Here is a 12,163-nt window from a genome sequence, read left to right as displayed (position 1 = left end):
TCTCACATGCATCCAGTTATGCAGATACAGCTGACGTATGGTACCTGAACAAAAAGCATACAGAGTTACAGGGCCTTATCCATCTGTCATAACTTTTTAATTTTCTTAGAAATGTCATCAATGCTGTCAAACTAAGTAAGAAAGACAATAGGTGAGACACATACTGTGAAAGAGAGTACAATACTGAAGTAAATTTTAAAATGGATATACATATTTACGTATATATCCATCATTTTTAATGCGCAAATGAAACCCTGCCAGTTGAACAATTTCTATTCCCTTATACCAGGAACAGCATTTATAGCCCTATCCGGTTTAGAACATAACAATTAACCATGTTCTTCTGTGGTTTCAGTCATTTTCCTGCTCCCGTTTTCCTCTTGCTTGCTTACCTCCACAGTGATATCTCAATTTAGCTTATGAACCTTTCTGGAAAATATGTTGTATTTAACCACATCTTTGCAGAATTTCAGTACAAAAGGTTTTCAAGCTTTTAACTCTAGATTTTTAGTCCCCACTGTAAAACAATTGATAGTAGGTAATAACAACTGCATTGTATAGTTTACACCCAAAATGTAAAATAAAAGATAATTCAACATCTGAGATACCATGGTAAAGTTACCCAGTACATCTACAGACAGAAAAGAAAACCAGTCAAACACCACTAATAAAATTATAACTTTCAATTTTAACATATCTCAACTGTGTTTAAGCACTCAGAAATCAGGCAGTATCATCATGATTCTTCAAAAATAGATGAGGTGAAATGAGCTAGGTCTAGAATGAAGACAAGGGGGTTTGTTTAACACTATTAAAATGTTGTAGAGCATGCCAAGTATGGCAATTTGGAAGTTGTAACTAAGTAACTTGAAGCTTTTCAGAACTTGCTCCTCACTGAAACCAGAAATAGTTGAAAGTGATGAGCTTCTTAGGGACCTCAGTTCTTGAAATTATATCTATACATAGTCAGTTTTATCCACACTAACAATCTCACTGTGGAAGTGAAAAGTCTGATGACATCACCAAGCTACAGTGTCTCTTTGGAGCCAAGCAGAAAGCAGCTCCTGCTTAAAAAACCCAACAGGCCATAGTGCTTCTCAATTCTTCTTCCCAGTTCATGAACACAATAAAAACATCAATCGATGTCATAATTCATCTGAGAGTTAAAACCGGGTGGGGGCTTCAGAACTTTCTCTACTCAAGACAAAAATAATAAATAGAAATAATATTTCAGTCTTATAAAAAATGTCTTGCAACCCAAATTTCAGTTACTATTCTTTGAGGATTGTGTATATTCTCCTAGTCAAATATTCTTAATTCAATTTGGGTTAGGATATGGCAAAGGTATAAAACAATTTTAGAAGAGATTTTGTTTCTAAATTTGTACTGTAAGAATTTACTTCCTATAAAACACAACGTAAACTCACTAGATTAGACTCATATAAACCATATTGCATCCATATTGCAATTGTAGGATGGAAGCCAAAGACACTGAAGATAGCTCTCAGAAGACCAGAATAACACTCAACACTGACATAATTGGGGTTTCTTCAGTGCTGAGGTAGAAAGTCGGGATTTTTTTTGCTTGGCATTGATGACTGCACCACTGGCTTGCTATTAGAAAGAGGTATAAAACATTTGCCCTCATCAGACTTTTAGACTTGGTATTCAAGAAAACCAGAGAATTAATTCCTCTCTTCACAAAAATATCTTTATCACAAACACAGCTCAGAAAAGCAGAACTGATTATTCTCTCACACTATAATATGGAGGAGAAGGATAACCTCCTCTTGCAGGAAAACTGTGATGGCTGAAAAGGACTTACTGGTAGATAGTTGTGGAGAAGTTTAAGATATCACAAAAACCATTTCAAGCTTGTCAAAAAGCTTTTTTAGATCTGAGAGACCGAGTTTTCCATTTTCCTAGCAAGTCTGATATAGAAAACAACGAGTCCTGGAGAAATACTACAAAATTAAAAAAAAAAAAAATAATTACAGGAGAAACAACAAGAACCTACAAATGAGTGATTTGAGCACCTGTCATTACTACAAATATTATTTTAAAGCAGCTACTTCTATTTGAACTGAAGAATTTGCACTTTACATTGATTTGGGCCACAAGTAACATAGAAATGGAAGAATCTGAGGAAAAATATTTATGGGATCAGTACTATTTATAATGAATCTATTTTTTTAAAAAATACTGAATATACTTTAACAAGCAGGTTTAAATGTTTTATCTCCGAAGCTGCAATCTTTTTCTCTTCCTCTTGTTAATACTTTGAAATACAGTTTCTAAAAATATTCTCTCCCCATCTGTTTCTGGTTTGGTTTTTCATCTGTGGCATAAAGAATCTGAATAATCATGTGTTGCAGCTGTGAAGGAGACCAAATGATGATGCTTCTCCACCACAGTGCCGTTTGTACCCTATCCAATCAAACTGGTCTGGACAGGAGGCTGTCTAATCAAGCTGAATTATCGCCATTCAATTGCCCATGCAAGCAGCAGCTCTTTCGCTGTTTTACAGAAAAATACCAAAATTAATGTGACAAAATCACTGGTTCAGGAAAATTACAGAGAAGCAAGCGTTCCCTTTTCTCTGAAAGTGGCCAAATACCAAAAAGGCAGACATGCTGGGAAAAGGTAGGTTGAATCATTATCTGAAGAGATGACCCACCATTAGCATGAGTTTATTAGAACATTTTACAGCCCACTGCTGTTACAGATCATCAGTCCTCTTTCAAAGCAAAGATTCACACTACAGCTGGATATTCAACTTACTTTAGACATTAGCAGCCTGCTTCAAAAAACCCAACCAGCTTTATTAGCTGCAGACTAGCTCCTAATCAAGTCTTGGGGAAAAATATTATGCAGAAAAGTATTGCTGAGCTAAATTCAAATTACCCAACTTCATACAATATTTTAGACTTCATCCAGTCATACACCAGACGTGTAAAACATAGAAAAATTGCACTGGCAGTACTGAGGAATAATCTGCTTATAATAATTTACAGAGACAGCATATATATTTTTAATTCTACCCAGTCAGAGTTTTAGACATTTGTCGTGGTTTAATCTGGCCAGTAGCTAAAAAAAACCCAAACAGCCGTTCACTCACTCCCCACCCTCCTCACCCCTGTGGGATGGGGGAGAGAATTGAAAATGGAAAATAAAAAAAAAAGGCTAAACTTATGGGTTGAGATAAAGACAGTTTAATAGGACAGAAAAGGAAAATAACAGTTAACAATAACAAATATACAAAACAAGTGATGAACAGCAGAATTTCTCACCACCTGAAGCCAATGCTCATCCAGACCCTGAGCTGCCTCACCTCCCATACAATCCCCAGTTATATATGGAGCATGACATCATATGGTATAGAATATGCTTTTGGCCAGTCTGGGTCAGCTGTCCTGGCTGTGTCCTCTCCCAGCTTCTTGGTCCATACCGCCCCACCCCCTCCTCCAACCTTCTTGCTGACAGATCAGTATGAGAAGCTGAAAAATCCTTGACTGCTTGGTAACAACTAAAAACATCCCTGTGTTATCAGCATTGCTCTCATCCTAAATCCACAACACAGCACTACACCAGCTGCTAGTAAGAAAATTAACTCTATCCCTGCTGAAACCAGGACATTTCTAGATCTGAGCTGCTAATCACCTATATCAGACAGAAATGCAGTTCTAAAGGTGCTATCATTTGGTTTTGCCTGATGTTTCTTATTTCTCAAATCCCACAAACTTCCTGAAATCTACATTATATCTATATATATCTCCCACTATATTTGCTGGTTATTTTTTTTGTCCCCTTCTTCATTAAATTGTATCTCCATAGTCTCATTTTGAGATCCATATGCTACCAGAGACTTATAAGCTGTATTTGCCTTCATTTTTAATTACAACAGGTCTTATGCTCTGTGCTTTGTTAGATGTTTTAACTTCAGTAAGCTTTCTGCCTCAGTTTACTTTTTCTATTTGTATCCCTTATTTTTTTTTCCTTTCTTCTATTTCTTTCTAGGTTTTTCTCTCCTTCATTCAAGTCTACACAGAAAAAGCCACTTTATAATCATCAAGCTTAATTCAAACTATAGTGCTGACTTTAGAACATGCACATATATTGCATGACAGTTCAGTTCATTTATTCTACTGCCCTAATTTTGCTTATACTCCAACTGCACTTTGTCACTGATGACAATATGATAAGTATTTCATCTTTGAGAAGACCCAGAACAGTATCTTCTCCATGGGAATTCCATTCATGTATATAACATTTATGGATTAATAATAGAAGAGACTATGATATGACACAGACTACCACACTCTGTGGATACCAATTCCAAGAATCATATGTTAACTTGCTATCTCACTACCTTTCCTTGTTCTAAGCAATGCTCGAATCAGATTTACATAATTTTGCATGCCCATATACCTAAAACACTAAAAATGTAACACTTATAATAAACAAAGCTACTGCAATAAACCCACTAATCTCCTACTACAGTCAAGTAGACAAAGGCTTTGCTCTTTGAAGCAAGTGTAACTCAGCTATAACTTCACCAAGCTTCACCTTCCCTCTCTAACAAATTTGTGTGTTACAGTTCAGTTCAGCATGTAATATTAGGGAAGTCTGTATATAACCCAAGTCATCAGAGTCTTGGAATAAGACCCAGGGAATAGGACCTTCTTGCAAAGAACATGGAAACAGCAATAGGCTGCAGATACTCTTATTCAGAACTCATCTGTGTCTTCTTTAGCCCCATTATTTCTTTCACAGCATCTCACACCTCACCACACAGTATCAGGTTAACTTAGATTGGAAGGGACCTCTGGAGGTCACCTCATCTGACCCCCTGCTCAAAGCAGGCCAATTAGATCAGGTTTCTCAGGACAACTTTCTTTACATTCTCTGTTTCTTTCCATTCTCTTCACTCATGTAGCCACATCCCCCTTCTTCATGCCTTCAGTTCCCCACAAAGTTACTTTTTACTACTGGGGAGTCAAAGCATACGTGAGAATGAGCAGAAAAGTCTATGGACAGGAGGAGAATGAGGATGTGGTAGAGCAGATAAGGTTTAGCAGGAGGTGGTAGAGGAGAAGGAAGGGTGGGAGGAGGTGTTGGGGAGACCAAGGTTATGCAAAGGATTGGGGAAGCGGCTTTGTGGTAGGAAGGAATGCAGTTTCTGTGCTTTAAGGGCTCCCTATGAGCTTTTGTTTTAACTCCCCAGGAGCAGAGTAGCAGCACTCTTCATATGAGAAGCCCTTTGACCACTGACTCCTTTGTGCAGAATGCTCCAATGCCTCTGCTTTATGCAAAGTGAAGAATGTTTGGGTGCTGAAATGGGCATTTGCATAAACAAATAAGTTTGGGTTTCTTTTCAATTTAACTAACTAATTTTCTGAGTTTTGAGCGTTTGCATTTGAAAACATAATTCTAGAGTTATTCTTCAGTCCTTCTTCCACTTTTTCCCACCCATAAACACTCTGTACTCTGTTCCCTGCCAGTCCCAGTTATCCACTCCCAGCTCTTCGTTCAGTATTTCTCCATCTCTAGGCTTGGCTACCAGACACCTCCCTATTTAGTAGATCCCAAGTGCTTTATTCTCAGTGTCAGGCTGCAGCTTTTGCCTAGCTAGTCTTATTCCTTCCTCTTACACCAACTTTTCTCACATGTGTCTCCAGTCAGCTTCTCTTTATGAGAATGGTTCTCAGTTCCAATATATTTGTTCAGCCATTTATGGTTTTCCCATCCCACATCCTCTTACAGTTTTAGTCTTATCACCTACTGACTCCAAGTTCTCTTCCCTGTCTCCCATTTGTACCCCACCTTCCCATTCAATATTCTTGTCTTTTGAGGATCTATTTCAAACCCATCCTGCAACATCCAGTCTTCCTTCTCTGAAGGTCCAGTTCTTTTCCCCCCACAGCTCTTCTGTCCATTTTTTATGCACCTGAAGGAGATGCTATTTGGAGCACAGGACATATACATGGTATTTGCTCTTAGTTTAAGTGTGTGGATTCAGCCCAAGCCCCACAGTAGCCCAGAGACAAATGCGGAGAAAATTCTGCTGACCCCTGCACTGGACCCAACTGATAAAGTCAAAACTTCTTCAGAGGATAAAAACTAGAAAGTTCTCACTGAGCATATGTAGACTGCACTATTTTCTATAGTCTACAATATGGAGCAACTCAGGTTGGTTATCATGAAGCCAGTTGAAATACATCCCTGAAATGAAAGCAAATTAACTTTCAAATGTCCAGAAAGATCCCAAATATGGGGTGTAAACTGCAGAGATACAAAACAGTTGTGCAGAGGGAAGCTCAAATAAGCAGTATCGGCATTACCCAGATCTCTTAAGCCCTTGTAAATGCAAGTTCTGCCAGCAAAGCCAAGTGCCTCTGCACAGTAGCCCCCAGAGCTGTTTCAAAAGCACAAAGGAAACAGCTTGCTCTGTTTGGTGGGTGCAGCACTTCACTGAATGTCTCCTCCTGGACCTGTGCTCTGCACCGAGCCAGCTCGGCTATCCCGCCATTCACACCAGTAAATCTGCAGCCCCTGGAACCAAGAGTTAATTTTAGATCCTTGTCCCCAGAAACTACTGAATCATAGAGGAGGTTATATTTTCATAAAACAGAACTAAGAGGCAGAGAGACAAATAAACAGAAACAAGAAATCAAATGACCTGACAGAAACTAAAAGGAAAAAAAAATGATCCCCAAAGTAGAAAAGCATCACAGAGACTTTCCAGCTGGATAGCTACATTTGGGCAAAGTTGTAACCATCTAAAAAACTATCCTTTTAATAGGAAGTTGGATAGTATTATCAGAAGGAGATGCTGCTGACTTTGTCTATAAATAAGAAATCATTGGGTTTCTTTTCATAAACCATGCTGCAACTTCAAAATCAGGAAGATGCATCACACAACCTATCACTGCAGGCCACCTATTTCTGTCATGTTTTAACTTGACTTTGAACTACATGATGAAAGCCACTGTCTGAGGCACAGAACAATAGTTTCAGACTTGCAAGATAATTCCTCTGACAAAAAAGGAAATAATTTTCCTTCTCACTCACCCTTTTAGCAAAGCCCCAGAGATATTTATTATGTGGTGTTTCACTATGCTTGTACATCATTTTTATCTGAATATAAAATGAAACTTCACACACTTTCTAAAAACTTGTCTAGTGTTGTCTTGCACCGGTAAGTAGTATCACAATCCACCACACATTTATTTTGGGCTAGTGTAGCCATCGCTGTCATATATTTCATTTGCATAGCAGTTTTGTTATTAAAAGCGTCTAAATAAATAAATAAATGTAGAAAGTGCTAGAAAAAAGTTTACTATTATAGCAACGCTGCCCCCTGGTAACCAGAAGTGTAATAGCAGAGAACACATTCATTCCACTCTGCCTTGAATGTACAGACTCAATTTTAAATTACACTTAAGATCACAAAAGCTGCAAAGTTGTAGCTGGAATAGGGTCATTACCCTGCATCAAATTAAATAATTCTCGTAGCTTTGTTGCATTGAGAGATAGAAGTAACTCACAGTCTCCCCAGATTAAACTTGAATCTGAATCTTGGAAAGGATCTATGAAGAATAATCAGCTAAGGGACTGACTACTATACTTGTATTAAATACACCTGATTTTGAGCACACAACGAGTCTACATTTAAAGTTATTCATGTCCTCTAGCAGCTTGCTGAATTAAAAGCATACCACTAAAAGTTTACATAAAGAATCAAATCTACAGTGAGAAAGATACTGAATAGATAAAATGAAATCCTGAGAAGAGATCCAAAGAAAATAAGATGTTGTGATGTCACAGCTGGAAAATTTATTCATTAAAAGGAAAATGCTATGACAAGCTTAAATAAGGAATATTTATTTAAAAACAGGAAAAAAACCCAACATATAAAGGTTGGGAAACATGACATGGATTGGAGAAAAGGTTCCCAGGCATTTATGAGACTCTGTAACTCAAGTCTAATATTGTTTCCAAATATCTGTGATAAACAAGGAGGAGAAAGTGAAAAACAGAATAAACTTATTTACATGATGCCAGAAAGCATCATTGGGATGAAATCCTGCATACTGTACTGGCCACATTAATAAAGAAATGCAGAGTATATTGTTTGTCTTTCCCTTCTAATATACACTGTGAATGCTTCATTATCTTAATACATTGCAACTTAATATCTTAGCATATTAGATTTTTCAGATTAGTCTAAATTTCTTTCGAATCCTCTAGGAAATAATGGCTCACATACAGTAACATCATACAGTTACTGGTATACAACGCTCAAAGAGTATACCCTTGGAATTCAGTCTAGTGAGTGTCATTTGAATGGTGTTTTGGGTTTGCATGGCAAGGTGGGTGGGCGGTGGTGGTGCTGCAGGTTTGGCTTCTGTAAGAACCTGTTAGAAGCTTCTCTTAGATCTGACAGAGCCAATACCAGCCAAGACAGACCCACTGCTGACTAAGGTTGAGCCAATCAGTGATGGCCATAGCACCTCTGTGATAACATATTAAAGAAGGAAAAAAAAACCCAAAACCAAGAGACAGCATTTTCCCACCAATTTTCCACCAGGGAAGGGAATGAGAAGATGTGAGAAACTTTGCAGACACAAAGATCAGTGAAGAAGCAGGGGCAGGAGGTGCTCCAGGCACCAGTGGAGAGATTCCTCTGCAGCCCATGAAGACCACCATGGTCAGGCAGGCAGCCTGTCCCCCTGCAGCCCACAGATAATGAAGAGTAGAAATTCCACCTGCAGCCTATGGGGGATGCCACAGTGGAGCAGGTGGAGACACCTGAAGGAGACTGTGATATGGTGGGAAGCCCACACTGCAGCAAGCTCCTGACAGACCTAGAGCCTGTGGAGAGAGGAGCCCACACCAGAGCAGGTTTGCTGGCAGGATTTGTGACCCTGTCAGGGACCAGGCTGGAGCAGTCTATTCCCAAAGGTCTGCACCCCATGGGAGCCATGCTGAGGCAGTTTGTGAAGAAATGGAGCCTCCATGAAAGGGAGGTGTTGAAGTGGAGAAGTTCATGGAGAACTGTCTCCCATGAGAGGGCCCTCACACTGGAGTAGGCAAAGAGTGTCAGGAGCCTTTCCTGAGGAGGAAGAAGTGGCAGAGACAATGCACGATGAACTGTACACAACCCTGTTTTACCAACTGACAGCATCAATAGACACAGGCACCAACAAAAAGGGGACGCTTATTTTACTGTCTATTTCAAGGCAACATAAATATAAGGTTAATGCATTTAGTTAAAAGAATAAGCTCATTGCACTCTAGTTTTAAGCAGCAAGGATAATAAGCAGTGTAATGCACCTAATCATTACTGTACAGGAAAAAGAAAACTCATAGTGGTTAAGAAAAATACATCACCAAGCGCACTAATACTTTACCATCATCCAGATCTGAAGTCATTGGGGAGCCCTAGTTGCAGTGAGGATTCAGAGAGCCTACCCCAGCAATTGGGAGGTCCTACACAGTGCATCCACTCGTAGGTGAGGTCTCCAAAGTCGCTGCAAGAGGGTCCAGCTTTTATATAGTTCAATAAATATATTTCAAAGCTTCAAGTGCAGAGACATTTTCTGTTGGATTCTGCCCAAAGCCTGACCAGGGCTCAAGGAGGAATCCAAGGGAATACCTCTACCTATCTTGGCTTTGATGATGTAATCCTCAACAAGGCCAAACATCTGATCTTGTGGCCTTACAGCATGCCATGAAATAAAGAAAAACTGTTCCATTGGTTACAGCAAGTGTTACAACATTGCATATGCGATTAATATTACACATAGTGACTATTTTGTTGGTCTGTGAGGCTCATCTAGATGTCAACTTCTTTTCAGTGCCTATAGTTCAGGCTCAGTACTTCAAACCCCTATTCCCTTTTTCCCTGCACCACCCAGCTGGAGGAGGAGGAGAAATCGAGAATTAAGTTGAGCCCAGGAAGAAGGGAGTGGTGGAAGGAGCTGTTTTAAGATTTGGGGTTATTATTATCCTTCTCTGGTTTCATTGGGTATGGTATTAGATGCATTTTATTCCTCATTGAGTCTGTTACACCTGGGACATTAATTGCTGAATGATCTCTCCCTGTCCTTATTTTGACCCATGAGCTTTTCATCATATATTTTCTCCCCTGTCCAGCTGAGGAGGTGAGTGATAGAGTGGCTTTGGTGGGCATGTGGCATTTAGCCAGAGGCAACCCACCACAAATGGCAGCATGGTTTAGATCACCCCATAAATTTCCAGAGAAACACACCAATGCAATTATTCCACAAGCCATGTGATGGCAGGATTAACTCCCCATTTTCCCCACAGGAAGCAGGATACTTCCACCACCAAAGTGATGGAAATGACATCTTATAGGCACACATCTGATGCTTTTAAAGACAAATACCTGATGATAAGAAAGCATAAAATAAAATAAATTGTTTTCACATGTAATGTCAGGTTTTAAAAATGTCCTAATATAGATTTATACAGCTGTGGCTTTTGTCCTAAAAGTACTGGAGTTGCTGTGACAAAGAATAGAAAACAATGAGCATTCAGACACTGAACAGCAACTTCTGTTCTCCTAGACTAGAGGATATTAAAATTAAAAGTTGGAAAATGCAGAATCAATAACAGGATTCCTGCTTTTACAATGTGTATTTCAACAGGGGAATCACCACTATTGGAAAGTATTGAGTCCAGGGACTAAATGTCATTTTAAAGAGAAATTATTATTCAGATGAATCAATAATATTGAGAGTTCCAATAACTTAGAAGAAATATTTAAGACGTACTTGAGCCACTATCTATTAGCATTCAGAATGAGTTCTGTGTTAGATATGCATTATCCCACATTTAATTATTCCAAGGTTCTCAGTTCTTGCTTTGGAACACCTCCTACTGGACAGTCACAAAGAACAAATATAGACTCAGAGTATAAGATAAATAATATAAAGGCCTGCATTTTAAAGAGTTTGTATATAAGGATATATTTCCTTTAATTCCATAAAAATGAGTTTATTTCCACTTACACTCTTACTTAATGGTAATAAAGGCCTATGTTGCTAACTGTAGAAAAAACCTTCATAACTGAACAACATTTTGAATCCAAATCTAACATATCCTGTCAGCATATTATACATTATATCAAATCCAGAACCTCCAAACATAGCATACAGGCTTGCAGTAAAAAAAAAAAAAAATTGCTAATAGGTGAGTGTCAAAGGATGAATCTTCATGTTTTAAATGTTTAAAGGTTCACGTTTCAAATACTGCAGAAGTGACTTCTAGTCAGGTAATTTTCTTTGTAAGCATTATTTCAAAGACACATGCTAGAGAAGCACCTAAGGTGGAGAAGTGTGGATCCGATCCCAATTCACCCCTGGATAATCTGCATAGGAGTTTGGTTTGTTCCTTTCTCCATGTTAGCTCTGCCTCCTGTGGCCTCCATTGCCTAGGGTTAGCAGGTTGACAACTCTCTTCCCATAAGGCATGTTGGAAATCAGCTCTGGAGAGAAGTTGTTGTTAATGGTACCTCTCTAATAGGGAGAGATATTTAAGAAATAAATAATGATCTTCACTAGTCAAGTGACAGATTTTTCTTGGGGAGAACCCAAGCTCTCTGAAAGCGTCCAAACCAAAGCCAAGATTTCCTGGCTCTCAGAGAAATGCCTCAGGCACAGGCTTCTAGGTCAAAAGCATACCATGCTAACTTGTGCTCTACTAGAAGCAGAGGCAATGGAAAATCTGCATAGGTCACATCCTACCCATCTTCCTCACTCATATGGGAAAAAAATCAGAAGTGGAGGAAGTATTTGGCTCCAAATCAGAAGAGGTAGCAGCAGACATTCTTGCATGTTCACATTTGTCCTATCAGTCTCTCCAGAGAGTCAGATGTGAAAGACAGACACAAAGTACAGTGACTGATAGGCTGCCTGCACACTCATCTATTCTGAGCTCCCTGTCAAAGGGAAAAATCCTTTAGATTGAGGGGGGTTTTTTACCGGGTAGAAAAAACGGAAAAAAAAAAAACCCCTGTTTTTAAACAAACAATTTTTTTCAATACTAGTAGTAGCTAAAATCATAGAATCATAGAATTCTATGTGCTAAATGCTTGGCCTAGAGAGTTTCTCTAGAAAAGAGCAAAATTCAAAATGGG

Source organism: Gallinula chloropus (genome assembly GCF_964237585.1).
Source record: "Gallinula chloropus genome assembly, chromosome: 4".
NCBI classification, from domain to species: domain Eukaryota; kingdom Metazoa; phylum Chordata; class Aves; order Gruiformes; family Rallidae; genus Gallinula; species Gallinula chloropus.
Note: the sequence above shows the minus strand (reverse complement) of the source record.